The sequence below is a fragment of the Lytechinus variegatus genome, chromosome 3 (assembly GCF_018143015.1).
Source record: "Lytechinus variegatus isolate NC3 chromosome 3, Lvar_3.0, whole genome shotgun sequence".
Classification (NCBI taxonomy): Eukaryota; Metazoa; Echinodermata; class Echinoidea; order Temnopleuroida; family Toxopneustidae; genus Lytechinus; species Lytechinus variegatus.
In genome coordinates, this window is record NC_054742.1 from 37,736,268 (window position 1) to 37,759,208 (window position 22,941).

At 34.9% G+C, this 22,941-nt stretch overlaps 1 protein-coding gene across 3 annotated transcripts in view; it reads left to right on the forward strand.

Annotated features, from left to right (window-relative positions):
• The first annotated feature begins 344 nt into the window (after positions 1-344).
• LOC121410937 (carbohydrate sulfotransferase 11-like) overlaps positions 345-22,941 on the forward strand; it is a 58,855-nt gene continuing 36,258 nt past the window's right edge. For 2 of the 3 annotated variants that reach the window (XM_041603335.1, XM_041603333.1), the window contains exon 1: positions 345-813. The gene's annotated coding sequence lies outside the window, so the exon portion shown is untranslated. Of the gene's footprint in view, positions 814-15,396; positions 15,516-22,941 lie in introns of all 3 variants that reach the window. The other variant, XM_041603334.1, reaches the window with a different exon arrangement.

The window sequence follows — 22,941 nt, forward strand, 5'->3', positions numbered from 1 at the left end:
GGGATCGTTGCCTGCCGCTTGCCCCCCCCCCCAAAGAAAATAATAAAAAAAAAGAAAAAAATATGTAAAGTGTTGTCATAAAGGCATCCTACTCAGGCTGCGTAAGTCCTTGAAAAACTCGTAACCTCCAAGAAACTCATGTAAATCAGAAGAATAATCTGAGCACAGATTGTGCCTAGTCTGCAGGCACATACCCTGATTGACACTTTGATCAACAAGTGGGTCTCCACGCAAAGACTATCACATAATCATAAAACTTTATATTTCAAATGGCCTTCAGCACACAATCCCACACAATGCATTACTAGTATAGGCTGCCGACATTCGGACTCTCAACTTAACTCGAGTGAAGGGTTTGCACCGCAGACTAGATCGCACCTACGTTGTGTTTACATTTTTATCTACCGGTATGCCAGTACGTAGGGTTGATCATTGCCCTCGTATACTGCAGGCGTAGGCGCAGCTGAGCGAGCTCGCAGCCTAGACGTTGGTACAGTACAGTGAATGGATATCTCGGGAATCCACGGAAAGATACACAGTCAGTATACGCCGCATGGGGTGTAATATGTAACATCTACCTGAGAAGCATACAACAGATTATGTTTTTACAAATTAGTCTCAAGCTCTGCGAGTGAATCCTCGACCATTATCTTTCACGATTTGTTTGTATTTTGGTCACGTTTGGAGTATTTCAAAACTGGAGGCTGGACGCTGTGTAAAGCTCCAGACCGGACATCTTGCTTCCGCCAGCCAGAGGGCCAGCGACAACCTACCGCTACATCGTCCATACCCGTAGAATCTGACCCGCAGCTGGTACGTCATTCATACTTATACTATAGTTTCGTTTAATATATTGTGTTTATGAGTGTAATCTTAATGACTTGAAATTGAATGTTTAGAATTCAAAACTATCTTTAAAAGTTCTTTGTATTTTCGTATTAAATTTCATGATAAGTGATGTTTTGCCACTTTCTCTTCATGCATCTCATCTCAGAGAGCTCCGGTAGATACATGTTTCTACATCTCATTCTCAATTATACGGGATGCCCTACCAGACTTCTACCGTATTTAACATAGACGTGTGCATGTGCTAATCAAAATTATTCATTAACTTCATTTGAGTAGCCATTGCAATAGTTCGAAAGTTTTCTGTAGCTATTTTAAGGGGATGTCATGGATGAGTATGGGTTTATTGTACACAAAATTTGATATTTTCCCATTTTGAACCCACTTTCTAGTTGTTAAAAAATTGCCATTATAAACATGATAAAGGTTGGTCTACCCTAACAAAGATTTTTTTTTATACTAAAGGTGCAAAATTCCTCATGGAACAAGATTATTATTGTGATGTGATGAAGTCATGAAGATCCTTTATTGAAAAAAAATCATTCATCATTTTCCGGAATAACTGAAAATGATAAAGTTTCTTTAAATTAACAAATAGACTATTCAATTTGACATGAATCTTCAATTAAGTTAAAGTATCCTTTTAACTGTACAGTGGCAAACGCCAATCTGACAATAACAATAAAAATGTAGGACTGCATCTGATCATGGACCTATTACCTGATCAGGCAAGATCATGCATTGACAAGTAAGTATCCTGGCTGTTTTGGAGGATGAAGCTGGAGAGGGTACAGGGGTACCTACTTAATACCCATTCTCCTGTCTAGACAATCAGCATGATTGTCTATAGCTTGTAGCTTGTATGTGGGGTGGGGGAAATCAGACAATGACACAAGACGAATCAAAGGTCATCTTCTCTCTTTACTTGAAATTCATTCCCCTTGTCGCTTCTGCTTCGGACTTTCATTGTTTCAACCCGTCAGCTATACGATCTTCACCTGTCTATGAACAAGAGAATGAGTACGAAGATACACCTCTCAGGTTACGGAGTTCCCCTTTGTGTTGGTTACAGGAAGAAAGATCAGACAATCATCGGGGACTTTAAGCCAGAAATCACTTGGCTTGTAGGTTCATTGTAATATTTAAAGTAACCTTTCAACTTCAAGTATACAAGGACTCGGGAGTTATCAGGACTCTAAAGAGATTTTTGTAAACAAATCAATACAGCCTCGTATTTTGCTTTATTCACCATCTCAAACAAAGATAAATAATACTGGAATCACAAACAAATATTCTCTCCATTTGTTTTCTTTTGCTCTCTTATGCTTTATTAATGTTATGAATTCAATTATTTGTTTTATGTGTACCGGTAATATTTAAAAAAGGATTTGCTATATTGAAGAGAGACATTGAATAAGGAATTAAACCCGTGCAAGGAGCCATAGCCGGGTGCAAGCAACAAGTGAGGGAAAGTTTGTGTTCCCCTTTTTAACATCTAATTCCATTATAAAAATACACCAAATGGCCTTAAGATATTTAGAAATGTCATGCACATTCAGTCTCCAAACTGACAAGATTTGCTTGTTTTCCGATATCATCAGGCCTGTATACCATTTCATTTGTATAGTTTGGATGATTTTTTTTTAAATACAGTCTTGCGATACACAGTTTCATGTTCCTTAGTTTATTGTCACATTTTTTTTGTTAAAAAAAGAATACTTATTCTATTGTTATGTGGATTTATTATTCACCTCATTTATTGAATTCGTTTGCTTTACAAAATCAGTCGATATACGAGTTATAGTGCAGGGAGCGATGTTTTTTTTCGTTGAAGTGTTAATCATTGTATCTTTAGCCTAGGATATATATATATATATATATATATTAGATTTGAAGTGTTACTTCTTCCGGAAATGGTTTTCTTTTGGCACTTTGTGGATTAAAACATATCACTGTTTTAATTTTTTACCGGCGATTAAGTGAAATAATTTGCCATCATTACGATTTATTATGCACCTCATCCACTTAAGCGTGAGTTCATGCTTTATAGCGCAGCGAGTGGGAACTTGCATGGGAGTAGATATTATTAATGTACTAAGCATGATAAAGCCCATGGTAAAACATTAGTCTGCTATGCAGACTCTGAATGGCTCGTGAGGTGGGATCTGCTACTGGTTTGCGAAGCAAACCAGCCTGAAAGGGTGAGCGAAGCGAGCCATTTCAGAGTCTGCTTCTTCTTTGGAAATCTGGTTCCCACGGTCAAAATAAGTCCCACCCACCCAAAATTTCAGAGAGCTTTCATTGGATAACTTCATCTGTCTATCAACCAAATTTTAGGACCCCTGAGGAGTATAGATAATCCCCTACTTTAACCACAGAGCCACGAGCAGGGTTATTATATAATACCCTGGCTCAGGCCATCAGAAAGTGTTTACATATGACATTCCACTGAGCAGCTGCATGTATGGCTCCATTGCCCAAACCAATACATATTGTGTATGCATGGTAGTGGATAGCTCTATTATGGTATTATCATTATCAAACACTTTTCATCATATCTAACTCATTCAATTCAATTCAATCTTTATTTCACAAATAGTATAAAAATACAAGGAAACATCAAATAATGCGATTAGATAATAAAAATAAATTCCGTGGCTTCCAATGAAGGTAATAAGAAACCTGTGAGGCTGGATCACCAAAACATAGTAAAAAACACAACATTAATACAAAACAAAATGTCATATCATTATAATAATTAGTGCAGGAAAAGGGAGGAAAAAACAACAACACATTACAAAGAACACGAGTTGAGGGGTCTATACAGTACAAGTATGCATCGATATCAACTGCGAGAATTAATAATCATTTCCTAGAAAATTTGTATACTGTTTTCTAAAGGGAGATGAAAATTGTGAATTAGTTATTTGGGGAATCTCATTCCATTGTTTGGGACCTACATAACCCAGCTTCGTGACTAGACCTGATAGACCATAAATGAAATTTATTGGAAGAACGGGCATTATGGTTATGAACTTGATTACTGTATTGAAAAAAGATCTGAAAACTCTACATGGGTAGCAACCTCTGCTTGTACGTATACATAAATATTGTGAGTTCTTGCTTATTAATATCATAAGGACAGTTTCTTAAAGTTCAAGACCATCCCAGGAAAATGGGAAAATGCTGACTTGAATAAATACTGAAAAATCAAACTAGCATATAGTGCAAAAAATTTCATCAAAATCGAATGTAAAATAAGAAAGTTATGACATTTCAAAGTTTCGCTTATTTTTAACAAAATAGTTATATGAACGAGCCAGTTACATCCAAATGAGAGAGTCAATGATGTCACTCATTCGCTAAAATAAATAGTGAGTGGATGACGTCATAGTCTCCTCATTTGCATACCAGCTAGGATGTGCACATAATTTAAATTAAGCGAAACTTTGAAATGTCAAGACTCTTTTATTTTACATCCGATTTTGATGAAATTTTCAGTGTTATGCTTGTTGGATTTTTCTCTTTTTATTCAAATCAACCTTTTTGTTCGGGTGGACTTGTCCTTTAAAGGTCAAGTCCACCTCAGAAAAATGTTGATTTGGATCAATGGAGAAAAATCAGACAAGCACAAATGCTGAAAATTTCATCAAAATCGGATGTAAAATAAGAAAGTTATGACATTTCAAAGTTTCGCTTATTTTTAACAAAATAGTTATATGAACGAGCCAGTTACATCCAAATGAGAGAGTCAATGATGTCACTTATTCGCTATTTCTTTTGTTTTTTATTGTTTGAATTATAGAATATTTCAATTTTTACGAATTTGACGATTATGACATCCTTGCCTGAAGCACAAAATGTTAAAATAATGGAATTCCACGTGTTCAGGGAGGAATGAAACTTCATTTCACATGACAATGACAAGAAAATGAAAATATTTCGTATTTCATATAATAAAATACAAAAGAAATAGTGAGTGATGTCATCAGTTCCTCATTTTCATACCGACCGAGATGTGCATATAACTGTTTTGTGAAATGAAGCGAAACTTTAAAATGCCATAACTTTCTTATTTTACATCCAAGTTTGATGAAATTTTCAGTGTTATGCTTGTTGAAATTTTCTCATTTTGTTCAAATCAAGTTTTTCTTGAGGTGGACTTGTCCTTTAAATAAATGCGCGGATGGTGCTACATGTAGGTAATGGAAATTGGTGATTATTCTTAAGTTTCTTTTGAATTTTGAATATTGAGTCCAAATTCATATGAGGTTACATTGGTATTGCAATATTTTAAATAAGAGCGAATCATGGAATGGTATAAAGTTATCAGATTTTTATGAAGCAAACTACGCTTAAGTTAGTAAATTAAACCAGTATTCCTTAAAACATGTATCATAATGGTACTTAAACTCGAAATATTATCCAACTCAAAAACACCATAGAGTTCAGAACTTGAATAATAGATAGTTTACAAAATGAAAATCTTAAATTTCAAGATTGTAAGTTTGTAAACTATCATACTTTAAATCAATCAGGATAGCTTTTATTATTTTGTTATTATTTATTTATTATTATTTTGTTCCTGTTTGGAATTAACTTCTAACCACAGTTTGTTGATTGGACCTGGGACCTTGTATGTATATTCACTTCTCCATGCATGCTACTGTATTCAACCTGTTTTACTGTTATGTTTACAGCTCGGTTTGATATTAATTAGCTTTAATCAGCATCATTTAAGTTGTCATGCCCAGCAACATTCGTTCACCTTTGTATTGAAAGTGCTTTTATGCCAGCCATAATACCAGTGGTAAAGACGTACAGTTATGTATGTGACAAATCTGGTTCATAAGTATGCTGAATGACAATGTTGGCATTTTTTTATATAAACTTAAATCGGATTTATTTGATTTAAATAAGATTTTTTATATTTAATATGATTTTTTTCCACCAGATTTTTTTTTAAAACAAAGCGCAAACACCCAAAATTTAACCCTTTACACTGACATCAATTTTAAGATCATACATTTCACCACTAAGAATATTCTTAACTATATTTCATAATCAAATCCAGTCAAAATATAATTTACAGAAAATATTAAAGCCATGAATATAGGCTGACATTTTCTGCTGTGTCTAAAGTGAATGTCGAGAGCTTCTACTGATTGGTTCAAAGGAACTGTCTTGGTACAGCTAATGCTGCAAAGTTGGTGTTCATTTTAAAACTCTGAACATTTAATGAGAATCAGTTTATTTGGAAGAATTCCATGACTCAGAGATTCAAATTTTCCAAAGAGAAACATTTTTAAAATCTTATTTTCAAGCCCATGATTGAAGATCATAATGTTAAAGAAAACTGCACTTATCTTTTGTTTGTTTCAACCCCAAGTTGTTCTTTGAGCCAAATTGGAACAACTGTTTCAAAGCATTGGCTTGCAAAACTTTGACCGACTGCATTCAAACTTAAAGAAATGGACCAGGCTGAAAATGTTCACGTCTAGATAAATAGAGTAAAATGATGAAAATTTCACAAAAATTTGATGACAAATAACGAGGTTATTGTATTTTGTGAAAAACAGTTATATTTACATCGTCATGAATATTCATTTGGTGGGTTAATGATTTCACATCCCATCTTTCCTTTTTATTATAACACGAAATCATAATTATTTCATTTTTTCATACATGTGTAAATAATGTGTCTCCATTATGATGAAATAAGTTGCGGCAATAAATAACTAATGTACTTAATTAGTTCTAAAATCAATTTTTTTAGTTCTTGGTAAATTCTTTTTTTAATAAACCTAATATCATATAATTATGATAAAAAGAACAAGTGGAGATATGCCACCATCAGCCCAACTAATGGATATTCATGAAGACATGCCTAGTTTCACCGGAAAGATGGAAAATAAATCTTTAAAATTCAATAACTTTGTTATTTGTTATGCGATTTTGATCACATTTTCAGCATTTTGAATTTTACTCTATTAATCAGCGAGATATAAATTTCTCCAGCCTGGACAATTCCTTTAAGTTCTTCTTTGAGCCATAGTTGGAACTATTGGACTATTTCAAAGCATTTGCTTGCAAATTTTTGACAAACTTGCAAGTTGATTTAAATGATTTCTTTCACAATAAACTTGAATACCTGCAGTATTTGGCAGTTGTTAGAAGTTTTGCAAAAAATAAGAAAACGGGTTCCCTTATACTACTGTGTCGGCTTATTTATTTGAATAAGACATATAAAAGAATTAAATGATAAACTATTGGTCTAATGGGTCACCAGGGACATTGCAGAATTTTACTTTTATTGTACTCCATTCAAAACATTCACTAAAAAATGTACAAACATAAATCCTTTTGGCGAAGGGCACTAAAATGTATAGTTGCTGTGATTTAGTCATGTTAGTGCCCTTTGCCAAGAACATTCATCCATTTTTAAAATAAAAATGTACATTTTACTGAATCTTTTTCAGTGAAGTGGCTGAATGAAGCACAATCTCACTCAGAATGTCTGAACAGGCTTTTTCTAGTAGGATCCAAGGTTATAACCCATCCTGGCAAAATTTATGTTGAGATTCAGCCTAATAAGTTCAGAGTTCCTGTACTTTTCTTTCTTGAAAACTGTCCTCTAAAACACTTCTGAAGTTTGACATAAAGAAATAAGAACTGTTTTACTATCAACAAAGTCCACTCATACATACAAGTCGAGTAGGGGTCCCATATAGGCTACATGTACATCTTTGGTTTTGCAAGATTGACTTGATTAAGTTGATTTTATTGATTTGATTTCAATTGTTATGAGTAGATATAAAGGGTTTATTCCTTTTCTCATGATATAAAGTTGGTAAAATCTTACTCTTTTGAATTTAAAAAGTAAAACTGCCACAAACAATAAATTAAAAAAAATCCCAAATTTGTAGATGTTCCAATGGAAGTGATTTAAAGGACAAGTCATGCACCCCAACAAAAAGCTGCTTTGAACATGTTGAATAGTAAGAGAAAATCAGACAAGCATAACACTGAAAATTTCATCAAAATCCAATCTAAAAGAAGAAAGTAATGACATTTTAAAATTTTGCTTAATTTAAAAAGAACAGTTGTATTTATATGCAAATCCTTGTCGGTATGCAAATGAGGGGACCGATGACATCACTCTCTATTCATTTTGTATTTTATTATGTGAAATGTGAAATATTTTTATGAACAAAAAAAAATCCCCCCCTGAACATGTGGGATTACATTGTTTTAACATTTTGTAGTTTAAACAAGAGGGTCCTATTTTTTTACATTCTTGAAAATTGAAATGTTGTATTATTCAAACAGTACAAATACAAAAGAAATAGTGAGTGAGTGACATCGTCGACTCTATGATTTCCATATCACTGAATTGTCCATATAACTAAGGGCCTTTTCATAAAGCTGTTAATAAGTTAAGGGCGATTTTAAAGGACATATCCACCCCAACAAAAACTTGATTTGAATACAAAGAGAAAAATTCAACAATCATAACACTAAAAATTTCATCAAAATAATAAAATAATAAAATAAGAAAGTTATGACATTTCAAAGTTTCGCTTATTTTTAACAAAACAGTTATATGAAAGAGCCAGTAACATCCAAATGAGAGAGTCGATGATGTCACTCACTCACTATTTCTTTTTTTTATTGTTTGAAATATGAAATATTTTGATTTTCTCGTCATTGTCATGTGAAATGAAGTTTCATTCCTCCCTGAACACATGGAATTCCATTATTCTAACATTTTGTGCTTCAGGCAAGGAGGTCCTAATCATCAAATTCGTAAAAATTGAAATATTGTATAATTCAAACAATAAAAAACAAAAGAAATAGTGAGTGAGTGACATCATCGACTCTCTCATTTGGATGTAACACTGGCTCGTTCATGTAACTATTTTGTTAAAAATAAGCGAAACTTTGAAATGTAATAACTTTCTTATTTTACATCCGATTTTGATGAAATCTTTAGCATTGTGCTTGTCTGATTTTTCTCTGTTGATTCAAATCAACATTTTTCTGAGGTGGACTTGACCTTTAAGAACGACTAATGATCCTCTCTTACGCGATAAATCATCGCCAATATATATACTATTTACCACAAGAAAGGATCACCAATCGTTCTTAAAGTCGCTCTTATACGAACAGCTTTATTAAACACCCACCGGTTTGTGAAAAATAAGCGAAACTTTAAGATGTTTTATTACTATCCTATTTTACAGTCAATTTTGATGTAGTTTCCAGCGTTATTCTTTGATTTTTCTCTATTTTTATTCAATTAAACTTTTTTTCTGGGGTGGATATGACCTTTAAAGCAATGATTTGAAAAAATAATCATCATAGTGATTTAAATCAGCCAATCCTGCTGAATGAACTGAATATGAAAACAATTAGCTTTGTCAACACATGCAATGTCGATGCCAAAGATGTGAAAGTTGCATATAGTTATTAGTTATGCCCGGGAGCTACATGTATATGCCTTGATGTTTTTTAATTACCTGTTTACTAGTGCAAACTGCTTACATGTATGTGCCCCATTGGTTTGAAGGATAATTATTTCGTTTCCAAATATTAATTTGTTGGATTTGAATTGTGGAAAGTAGGTAAGATCTTTGTTGTCTGTTAAATATGTGCTTATCGGTTATATTGGCTGTAGTGTATGCTATTTATATCATTTCATAGGCGGATCCAGGGTGGGCCCGAAGTGTCCGCCCCCCTTATATTGGCAGAACTAAAAGAAGGAAAAAGGCGGAAATAAAAAAGAAAAAGAAGGGAGAGGAAGAAGATAAAAAAGAGAAGAAAGACAAGAGAATAAGATAAGGTCAGGGGAACTCCGGGAAAATAACAAAAATATGTAAAATTTTCGCTCCCGCTTCGCGCTGACATTGCCTGTTCGATGAGATACATATCTTATTTCAGTTCGGACATCGAGCTTTCATTATTTTGTTTTACAAATGATTTTTTTTCATAAGTGCTTTGTAAAATGTCCGTTTTATGGTGTGAATATCAACATTTTCAGCTTTCGCTGTGCGTTCGCATTATGTAATTTGTCAAGTACTGTACATATTGTCTTTGTGTATTACATTAAAGTTTCAAAATATCCCTTCTGAGGTGTCTGATTGTGAAAAAGTAGGCATATGAGCTAGCGCTCTGCATTTTTGATTGGTAGGTCCAGTATAGAAAACGGTTCTGTACATTAATCAATCGGTTCCATTATAATGTAGAAATGATAAAGATACATCATTTAAAAACAGGATATTTAAGGAAGGGAAGAAGAATGAGAGAGCAAGTGAAAGATAAAACGAAAATAAAAATAAGAAAGAAGGAAAGGAAAGAATGAAAGAGTAAAAGAGAGAGAAAGAGAAAAAATGGAAAAAAAAAGAAGGAAAGGGTGAAAGAAAGAAAGAAAGAAAGAAAGAAAGAAAAAGAAAGAAAGGGGGTCACAGGAAAAAAAGAGAAAAAAAGAAAGAAAACAGAAGAGAAGAAAGAAAGAGGAAAAGAAAAAATCAAGAAGAATCAAAGGGAAAAAAAGGAAAACGAAAAAGAAGAAAGAAAGGAAGGGCAATGTTTATTTTTATGTCACTTATTAGGCCCAATTACATGACGGGGGGTGATCTTCTACATATTCATATTCTGTATACACGTTCCTCTCTGCATGGACCGTTATAGAAGATATTTCCAAGGAGATATCATCTCACTCCTTGATATTTCAAAGTATAACACATATGTATCTACCCATGTATGTTATGTATAGCCATGGACCTATATACATGTAGCAAGCCCAGAATGTGAAAGAGAATGGCCCTACTTGTATACATTCCACAAGATAAGAAATGGTCATAACAGCTGGATCCTAATCCCTCTCTTGCCCCTACTTCCACAAATCTGCTGTCAATCATGGTATCTACTGGCAACGGAGGGTTTCAGCAAGCTCCGCCTCACATCCACGTTTCGTGGATGTGGCTCAAACAAGTTGTAGACCCACTTCTGCTGCCTCAGTAGACCTAGTCTGCTATGCAGACTCGTTGAATCAGCTGAGGTACACACATTGCAGATGTGGGTCTACATTTGTAGCCTAGTAAAACATGTTCGATCACTGTTTCTGTCGAAATTACTTCATTTATGCATCTTGTTTGCCAGCATTAACTGGTGAGCGATTTTTTTTTCTATCGGCAGGATAGGATTAAGGATTATCTTCTGTATACTATCCCGGGATAGCTATCAGTGTCATGAATGTAACTTCGCATTTTGCCGAAATACAATCGGGAGTGAGTTGACTGTTTTTTTTCTGTGATGTGGATTTTCCCATATTGTTTTCATTGAAATGAAGGATAATTTATTTCCCCGATACGGCATTTCCAGACGGACATTCTCGAGGGTTTTATCTGGTAATCATTACTGTTTTTTCTCGATGTTGATTGCCGCTACCTTAATCATTACACACGAAATCAATATTACTTCGGTAACTTATGTTTATTGGACATGAAGCAAATAATTAGGCATATTTTGTGTCATATCTGTTTTTTAAGGCTTGGTCCCACTGCACTTACGGATGCAGAGAGGATGTAAAATGGAAACGAATCTTGCCATCCGATTTGTTTTTTCTCATGAAGTAAAGATTTGTTTCATTCTCTCACAGACTCTGGACAATAGTAGAGAAAAACAGGTCTAGAGATACCACCACTAACAAGTGTGCAGTCTTCAATGATCAGAGGGGGTGCATTGTGGATGTTATTATTGGGGCGCCCTCCCACGCGCCCCTGCCCCTTGCGATATGAGAAATCATAATCACATGCGTAATTTTATTTGTAAAATCATTGCATGATAGGGAAATAATCATTGGTTCATCTGTAAACAGGTTCATCGTGACAGTATAGGGCTCATACACGATGACGGTATACGCGTTATTAATTAAATCGCATCTTAATTTTCTCGGGACGTCTAATCAATGTACGTGAGAGAAATTCTGTGATAATGAATTTCCCAAGTATCCATGGTAATGCATGCCTACATGTACATGTATCCCATCTGGTATTTTAATCGGAGCACCGAAAAACTCATTAGATTAATTCAATTTGTAGGATGTCCTTTACCGATGACCCAATCATGCTTGCTCGCGGGCTACAGTCATGACCGTAGATCATTGGATGGAGTCATTATCCATTCGTTTTATCCATTTTGGTTTTACTTAGGGCATAATTATTGCCTTTTGATTATATACAAAGGGTGGTAATGGGACTATTGGGCCATGGGGGCGTGATATGTTTGGGAATTGTCCTCGGTGATTCTGGGATCTTACTAGATGCATTTAATCAGGGAGTTGGGAACAAGTTTGGAAATGGAAACTTACCCCGTTCCCATTTGGATCGACCTGCTGGCCAAAAGCTAACCTTCGTCGTAAAAAAAATAGTGGCCGGTTCAACGTCTATTTGGCCATGCAGGCAAGACTCTTTCCCATGACAGACCGTGGACCTGTCAGAGTGGTAGGTCCATGGACAGACCATGGAGCTAACTGTTAATAGCTCTATGGACAGACTAACCCTGCACACACCTTCATGGAAACGATCACCCAGTGCTAGGTACTATCTTACCATGGTCTTACCAGTCGTCATCCCTATCTCATCATCCGGACAGACATCCTTCCAATATTATCTATCACCACTGAACTATATACTGCCAAATGCCTAGGCCTTTCCGCTTTGATGTGAAAAATATACTAAAGGCTTTAGTATAGGTCCATATTTTTCACATCAAAGCGGAAGCCTTGCAGCATTTCCAGGTCAGGTGCATTTTCTCGGCGACCCAATACTAGGATCCATGTGCCTACCATGCCTTTCCTAACTGAGCCAAATCATGTACATGACTTTGTATAGCATGGCCAAACCAAGCATGTATGACATTACTTGTTCTCTTTTATTCAAAACGTAATGTCCATTTCATGATTTGTTTTTGTATTTCATTTTTTCTCTTTTCTATACTGTACAACAGTTTGATAAGAATTCCATGAAAAGTGCTTTATAAGATTATTATTTAAATTGATTTTTGATAAAATTACTGCACCTAATGGTAAAGATCATGTGATCTTGAACTTGAAGTAACTTGAATTTTTTTATCCAAAAAACAATTACAGCATAAAAACAGTACATCAAAGAAGCATAATGAAATATTATAGTTTACAGGAAAATATAGGAACCATAAAATAGCATGAAAGTGTCAGTCTTTGTATGTATCGGTCCATGGTCTTTGTTCGTAGGTTGTTCAACTTCCACTTGACAATGCGTCTTGTAATTGTTCACTTTTTAAAAAGTAAAAAAAAAATGTTTCAAACTCCTAGCAGACAGACTTTAGCTGTCCAGTTGTAAGGTGATTCATAAAACTGTTCGTAATTTAAGAGCGACTTTAAGAACGACTGGTGATCCTTTCTTGTGGTAAATGGTAAATTCATTGGTGATGGTTTAGCGCTAAGAAAGGATCACCAGTCGTTCTTAAAGTCGCTCTTAACTTACGAACAGCTTTATGAAACGGCCGCCCGTTGTAAGGCCTTGTTCTTAGGATATGGGGCTGTGAACCGTACCAAATTAACTTTTATACAAAAGCGCATTAGCCATCCGGCCGTTTTGAAATATGTAGCCCTCACTCTGTATAATGTTTGTATTTTTATTTGAAATGGCTGTTTGAGCATTGATATAGCAATTTGATAGTAAAAAACTAATGACAAAGATCATATCCTAAAATTTTCAGGATATGATAAGAGACAGTTTCCTTATACTGAGACTGTATATATAGGGCCTATATAGTCCAAGAACCACCCTGTACATGATATAGCCAACCGTTTTATAGCTATTATCTTGGAGCTACTGGTCATAATGACTTTTCTCCTTCAAAATTAATCAATTTTTTCCCGCCCAACTTAACACAGTGAATTTGAGGGATGAATTTGTATAAGAAGTATTTATGCCTAATTCATTATAGGCATGGCGAACCAAGCCTAGAACTATACGTATCAGCGCACATATACATAACAATTCATTATCCATGCAGCTACTTGCTAGCTCCATTGTCATATTTGAATTGACTCCCCGTTACCGTGCTCATCTCATTTTACCTGAAACACAATGATAAATATATGGATTCATTTGTCCTTACATTAATTGCCTTTCGGCATCTATACTGTTTTGTTGCCTTTAATGATTACCTCCGTAGTATACCATTCTTCATGTTTATACAATATCCCATAAAAAAAATCCTCACGAGATTTTCATTTATTTTGTCCTGGCATAAGCGAATTATTTATATACTTTATCTACATTTTTTTCCGTAGCAAAGTTCGAATTTTATCATTTGGTGCCGTGAGAAATACATAAATAGAAAGTTCATATTTGTAGGTTATTTTGTAGTGTTTCTTGCACCGAAATCTCTGAAAAAAGAGTGATATTTACTCAGTAAGAGAAATTGAGTATATACAGGTAGTACATGTAATTGTTCCTGTCAAGCCTCATTTGTTACCATGGTTATTGCGCACAGTCATGTGCTTACAGTATTTTGGTCATTGAATATATAGTTTTCTCTCACTATTACTATTATCAGATTTGAAATTGAACTAAATTTGTGATATCTTTCTCTGAAAAACGTGTTTAATTTTTTTCTATGACACAGTGTACCTTTCTGTAATTTACTACTCCGACATGAGAACGGTCTCCTCTTATCACGATTGAACCAAAAATATGTTTATACTGTTTATATGCGCTGGCAAATGTCGGGTGTTGACTCATCAACACCAAGGTGGGGTTTATTTTTCAGTAATCATTTTTGGTATTAAATGGAGATTCACTGACAACAACAAAAATATCATCAAATTTCGATGATTTATTTATAATATTAAAAAAATCATCAAAAATTTATCAATTTGACATCAAATTGACAACCCCCCCCCCAAAAAAAACCTTAATCATAATAACACCGCTCCAGCTATATAGGTTCCACACCGGACTAGTAATTTTTTTATATACTTAACTCCATCGATGTCAAATCAAATCCATGCGGTGTAATACACTAGTTGAATTACTGGGTCGAATGTCACCAACTTCTGTGTCAAATCAACAACAAGAAGAGTCGGGTAGCAATAAATTTTCGACACCTATATCTTCTTCTGAAGTTTGAGCGTTTTGTGTATAGTCAAATCTATTATTGAGTCGTTTTGTTCTTGTTAGTTTTTACAGTTGTTTGTCTCGATTTTAAACCCACACCGATGGAATGAACGATTGACTATATAGGACAACCAAATTACAAACACTAAAGATTGGTAAAATTGTCGGCCATATTAGATTTTTGCTTTCATTTTCATTTGCATTGCAGCATACGTGCATGCATGCGCGTTATATTTTGTACATTTTTCCCAAACGATATTTCATTTACCCCTATATTTCGAGTAATATGCATTCTATTTATTGCCTCATATAGGAAGTTATCCATAATCTAAAGATGTCAAAGGTGATGATATAATTGCTAGACACTTCGTCACATATATAGGAAGTTATCCATAATCTAAAGATGTCAAAGGTGATGATATGTTAGGATTGCTAGACCCTTCACCACCATCTATAAGCAGACTGATGGAATTTCCGCCATGTAGCATATCGAGAAAAGCGGTAGGTCTCCATATTAGTTATCTCTGAACAGGATGGTTTGCAAATTTACATGGTTAAACCAAGTTAATGGAGGGAAAAAGGGATAAAGCGTAACACTGAGAAAAAAACCTTCACCGACATAATATTCAAATTTTCTCTTCATTGTTATGTGAAAGAAATTTTTATTCTTCCTTGAACATGTGATATGTAACCATTGTTTTAACATTTAGTTGGTCCTTATTGTCAAATCTTCAAAAAATGAAAAATTGTATAATTCAAACAATAAAAAACAAAATAAAGGAGTAAAGAACATCATCTACTCTTCCGTTTGCATACATGCACTGAGGTGGACTTGACCTTTGAATACATGCAGGAGTTGATGGTGTCACTTTCAATATATTTTCTTTTGTGGGATATTTTTTGAAATGAAGTACAATGTATAAAATATTGTTCTCCCATAGCTGTTAACGTGATTTGTATATTCTCCTTGAATAGGCATATTGTAACATGATTCAATCAAAAGCTTATCCGTAAGTCAGATTTTTGTAGAATTTGAATTGCTATTTTTCACAATATGCCTAATAAAATACAGAATGAAACAGCTAGTGTAAAACCATGGTAAAATTAAAAACGTTATCGGCTCCATGCTTCATTTTGCATGTCAGATGTTGTCCTTGTTGTGCATTGTGTCCATGGACCTATACACATGGTGAAACCATGCAAGCAACATTTGAAATTGACGGTCATAACGTTCTCATTTCTTTATCTGAGAAAATTATGAAGTTAATTGAACTTAATCTTTGGGTTGTATGGGCCTTTTAACTCGAGTAGTCGTACTGAACTTTAATTCGAGAGAAATTGTTTAAACTCAAGGTAATGATGTCGAACAATAATAATTAAAACAAGAGTGTCGCTGCATTACACGCCCGCTAACGCGGAAAATTGAGTTATTGGTCAAGCTAAAAAAAGTGGAAGGTGGCGACTTGACATTCGACCTTTTGGCCTCAAAATCAATAGAATACCTGCATCCATGCTAGTATCATACACACCAAATTATATGAGCCTAGGCTAGGTTAAAGTTATCGCTTTTACAATAAAGGACTTCAGAAAGGTAAGATGAAAGCATGTCACTGTGATCTTGACCTTTGACCTTTTCACCTCAAAATCAATAGGCTTCCTGGGATCCATGCTAGTATCATACGAACCTAGGTTAAGTTAACTGAAGTTATCGTGTTTAAGGAAAAAGTTAACGGACGGACGGACGGAAAGAAGGACACTGAGCGTGATACCATGAAGGTATACATGAAGGTATATAATTATAGACTATCGGGTTTACCGTTTTGCAAAAAGACTCGTGTACAAAATAAAACAGACTGTTAATACTATGCTTGATTTTCTAAATTCTAATTACTATACACAAGAACTCATGTCAACATGTTTTTTCAATTCACAATCTATTCAATTAAATTTTCAATTCAATTCTTTATTCCATTTCCATTCAAAACATAATATATATTAATATAAATCAGATACAGTTTTACAGATGAACATTCTTACTTCCTTAAAATCAGTATAAAATTGAGCGTAAATGGAAATGGGTATACATGTATGATTGAGACAGGCGTTTAGACCCATATATTAACTGCCCCCAAAAAAATCGATATTTTGTTTTGTATGTTTTGTTTGGCAAACTGGTCTTGCCTCAAGTTAGCTCAATAATGAGGCAAACTCTCAATTTTGACTAAACATTGATTGGCGTTTTGATCAACATATTTTTAAAATTATACCAACAAAATTTTGCTCACAAGTTTTCCCCTATGTTTGTTTCGTATGTTCAACAGAGTATTTACGTTGGTAAGGAAAAGTCATCTTTTTAACCATCATTGTTTGTAGTGTAAATACATGTATCATGAACAGCTCGTCTATTGGTAAGGGGAATGGGATGCTGCCCCTCGAACATTCGAAATGCACCAAAATAAAAGACACATTATATATAAAAGAAATTTTTGGTCAAATGAAATTGTATGTGAAGGTTTCGTTGTAAAACGTAAGTGACTTGAAGTTAATGCCCCCTTGTTAAACACAAAAACATAATGAACAATGAAGTAGCAGTGAAATCGTCCTAATTTGGTTCTCTTTCCTATTTCAATATTTGTTTCCTTTGAAACTCATAAGGTAACGATTTTATTATTGAGCGGTATATTAATGGGAAGTACCAGTTGGTCAATCGTCATGGGGAACTTCCCTTTATCGATCGCGTATCGATTGCACTAGCCTTTATGAGTTTCTGCCAGATTTTCCGTACGTTTGCACGTGCTTTTTTTCTTTTCACAATGTGAATTGGAAATTTAAAACACAAACCCTGAAATGGAAGAATCAGTGCACGTCTCTTCCACTTCTAAATCCCAGAATTTAACCCTTCCTTGGAATGCTTCTCTGGATTGTGAGGAGATGGAGAATCACAATGTAACACAGTCAAATGTCAAACACAAAAATGGTTGTCGATGGTTCAACTCCAATCATTCGAAGTAATGTCTGCTGCCCAAGACGATGATACGCACAACGTTTTGAATAGCATAATTCAATAATGTTGAGCTCAAGTCCACGATGCTGTGAGGTAAAACGGGTCAAGGTAAAGTTGATGAAACCGACTGTGCATGGTTCAATCATGGAGCTACTAAGCCTAGAGAGGTTGTAGGGCCATATACAGATCGTCAGCTTTCAATGAGTAGCGACTGTGATTATTGGAATGAAAGGAGGAGGCGATGATGTCTGTCCTTCTTGAATTGGGCTGTGGTATTCATTGATTTAGAAGTGCTGTAACGAGGGCTGCCATTTTGACATTTTGATGATAATTTTTTTATCAGAGCAGGGACATGAGAGGGAGATAGGACTTACAAAGAATGTTTGTGTGTGTGAGGGAGGGGGGGGGGGGGGGGGTGGAGGGAGACGATCCGGGAAGAAGTCATGCGAATTTCCATTCATACAGCTTCACAGCCAACTTTTCTTGCTTTCTGCTGTTTGCTAAAACAAAAGTTATTTGTTAGTTGAAAACAAAATGTTAGGTATTGTAAGTACAGTTGAAATTGCAAAAGTATAATTTCATCCTTATTCATGGCAATGGACGAAATCATTCTCTCCCAGCATGATCATGAACTACGGAATACCTGTAGCATGTGTAGCGTTACGCCGGGGTTTTACAACAGTACTCTCGCTCTTTTCGTGCACGTCATTGTTCGTTTTGTCAGCTGTAAATGATGATAGCATTTACGGAAACTAGAATGGTTCGTAGTTCCGTGATCTTTGAGATCCCTGTAATCAATATCACCCTCACTTCCTTGACTTTCTTTCCTTGTCTGCTGGAATTATATGAAACATCTCTTTTGTAATTGACAACTGACAGTAATCACAATAAACTCCTTCGATGTTGAAGCCATCATCTTTATGAAACAATTTCTTTTATTTTCTGAAATTATATACGGACAAAGACCTTGTCGACTCTTCAATCAACGATTTGGCCTTGAAAGAATTCTAGTACAACTCCAACTAGAGGTTTAAAAGGATACTTTAGGGTGAAAATGGTATCATACAAAATAAAACCATGCACATTTCATCAAAAAGCGGACAGGAATAACAAAGTCACGTCATTTAAAAAGTGTACATTATTCAAGTGAAACAGGTCTGTTTTCTTGAATAGGTGAACACGATGTTATTTTGCTCCTGTGACAATCGCCCCGTTCAAGATGTAGGGTTAGTGTTAGGTTAGGGTTGCAATGAGCGAGCGATGATTGTCATCTCATGTATTGCTGTTTGAAGTCCTTTATTGCATAAACGTTAAGGGTTTTGCTCGTTTATTTTACGGTATTCTATACAGTCCCTGTATTTTGAGCCTGTTGTACACCTTTGAGATTCCATAATTTTGGCCCTGCATGTTGAAAGTTGTTTTTACGCGTTCTGACAAACACGGCAAATTCAGGAATTTCTTCATTTTGTACGAACTCCATGTATTATTTTAGGACATTGAACGGCGGGCGTGAGTTTAGGTCGAGCGTGAAATCTGCGATTAATTTGTTCACTATTTTGTCTCTTTTCAGTGTATTTAAACCTGAACTTTGTGGATACAAAGTAAAAATTGGCTCTTTTGACATGTTGATGTTTTGCCAGCTTTGACATTGTGTACACACGTCACGTGTCCTTAGTTTCAAGCCATTGCATATTGGATTACCGAAGCACTCAATAGCATGTCAACATCAATTATTATGTGCAAAATGAATACCATAATTCCGCTGATATACTGTGTATTCGTCATTATCTTACGTTTGATCGCAAAAGTTCAGCCTCACCCGCTAACCATAAACTCATCTCATATACCTTCTCTTCACAACTGATTAAATCTCCATACATTCAAGAAAATCGAGAGAGAGAGAGAGAGAGAGGGGGGGGGGGATTGAGAGAAAGATGAACACGATCAGGGGGCGTTTCATCATTATTTTGGTCCGACATGTTGTCAGATCCAACAACATTCCTCGAGTTTGATTGGCTGAGAAGCAAAGTTCATATGGTTACCATGGTTACTGTCGGATATTAAAAACATACTTTGTAAGAAGAAACATCCGCTTAATCCTTTCACGAAACGTTCTCAGAGAGTGATGTGAATTTGCAGCCTCAGAGCCCTAATAATAGGAATGCTCCAGGCTGAAAATATTAGGATTTAAAAAGGTAAAGGAAAATCAAACAAAGAAAACACTGAAAATTTGATCGAAATCGGACCAGGAATAACAAAGTTATCGCATTTTAAAGATTTTCATTATTCTTGAATATCAAAATGGATTGTAATTGTAAAGTTTACAGTATACAAATGAAATCCATCATGCCCATGGTATAGAAAGCTCTACCAGATTTGATGTGTTATTTGATACAAAATTAGTTTTACTGGTGAATTCTGCTTATTAACGAGAAGTCTGTAATGATTGTTTTGATCAAGTTGATCGTGTTAGTATATGGATTAGAGTATTAGACTATCTCACGAGAAAGAATATTTCATTTCAGAGCACTGTAATCTAACGATATAGTTCTTCTTATGCAAATTGATATACGAATCTGGGGGTTATTTAGGGGGTGTTTAATCAATTGAATTTTTTTTCCAAAATCGACTTCAGATTACCAAAGCACCATCAAACCTAGATTCAAATTATTGAGGATTTGAAATACAATTTGATTTACATTCATTTATTTTTCTTCTACATTTCGGCAGCTTTGAAGCTGCTGAAAGGGATTACTCTTCAAGGTTCAAGGTATATAACAATATAATATAACATAGGTCAAGTTACATAACGATAATAATGTAACATAAATATAACATATATTTTGACAATAAAATAATCATGCATTAATCATTGAACATATCAGTAGCAGAAGATGGATTGCCATTGTAAGCTTATAACATGCTTGAAAATATGACAAACCGAAACATAATTAATCACATTTACAATTATAATGAGCAAAATTGATAAAATAGAATTATCACAATATCAATTAAGTATTAAAAAAAGAAAATCAAACAAACCAACATTTGCTATAAAAACAATGATCATGGTGAAAATAAAGATGATGATGGTAGTGGTGGTGATGATGATGGTGGTGGTGGTGGTGATGATGATGGTGGTGGTGGTGATGGTGAAAAAATAATAGGAAACGATTCTTTACCCTGCATATTCCGATAGCTAATCATGGACTTGGCAGTAATGATGTTCGACTTACACCCATTCCCCGAAATTGGATATATAGAATAAAGAAACGATGACAAATAATTTAAAGACTGCATGATGAACTACTACTACACAGGAGTGGGGAATGCAGTTTGGTCTGTATATGCGCATAGAGATACTATATTGAATTATTATTTGTATTTATTGAAACTGTCATTCGTATAAGATAATATTAGTTACTTGATTGTTCCATCTTCCCTGCTTCCGGATGAGTTCTGTGCTTGTGCACCCCCTCATAACTGAATATAGGGAAGAATCTGTTTCACTACATGCTTGCCAATTGACATCATTGATCGATCTTGCGTAGCACGTCATGGCATGCGAGACGGAGGATTTGAAATTTAATAATATTAAAAATGTCAATTTCGATTACGAGTGAGTGAATGTTTCCTGATATTTCACTCAGAAACTCAAAACAACAATCAGGAGACTTAAACAGTTAAAGGGAATCTGAGGTATGAAATAAGGAAATAAACTTAAAGCCGTGTAACTTTGAAAACTTAGCCCATGATTTTTGGTAGTCAGCATGGACGGAAATCTAAATTATGATCATAGAGGGGTAATTATTCGCACCATTCTTGAAACTCGACACGTTTTTAGACTCTATATCGGGGGGGGCAACGTTTTTTCCTTCTGCCATTCGAAAGTATGAGACGATTTTTATTTGTAGTCGAGTATTTTCCTTGGAGATAAAAAATGACATGATTTAGATAGAAAGGGGGGATGGGGGGGGGGAGTAAATCAATGAAGATGCATAGATGGTTCCCACAACGTGCCCACATCCTATCTCATGCACATAATTATTGTAGCAGATGATTTCTATACATTGATATTTTAAAGATATATCACTGAATATTTCATGATAATGGGTATGCTGCTCTTATCTTCTCTCACGCCTGGTTGTTTGGTTTACCATGTTGCCATAGATATAACACGAACACAAATAATAAATCTGAGTTCTTTGGCATGTTTGTGTGAAAGAATAGGATTGCATATAAAATATCATTTTTCTCCCGACACCCAAATATCCAAAAATTTTAACCGACAACTCTCATATATTAGGGGAAGGCGGGGTAAGTTGAGCATAGGGGCAAGTTGAGCCACCAGCCCCAGGCCAATAATGAATGAGTCAGACAATGTGGTGGTGTCATGTATTGATGACCCATAGCTTAACCCCTCACCCCACCACATTGTTTTCAACTTTGAAACAAAAAGTAGTTTTTTAGAGGGAAAAATGTGAATTTCAGCCAAAAAAGTAAAAAAGAGTGTGAAATAGATAAGTGCTTTATAAACACACACGTCTTTAAATATAATAAAGACATGATAACAACATTATTAGTCCAGGTATAGATCTTCATTCTTGTCATAGTCTTTTATAGGATGGATGCATAATAAATGTGTGGATAAAAAATTATCGCACTAAGTTCAGACTGGGGTAAGTTGAGCCAAACAGCATGGGGCAAGTTGAGCCATGGTAATTCTTATGGTAATGTATCTTAAAAAACAAACAAACCATAAAAATCGATTGAAATGCTGGCTGAAAGGAGCAAATTTACATGACTGCTCTTTTCCTTTTAAAGGATGTTAGTATTTATAGAGAATTAGCAAGTGAAAAGACTTAAAACGAAAAATTGACATGCTGGTTCCCCCCTCATACATTTTGTAGGGGAAGGCGGGGT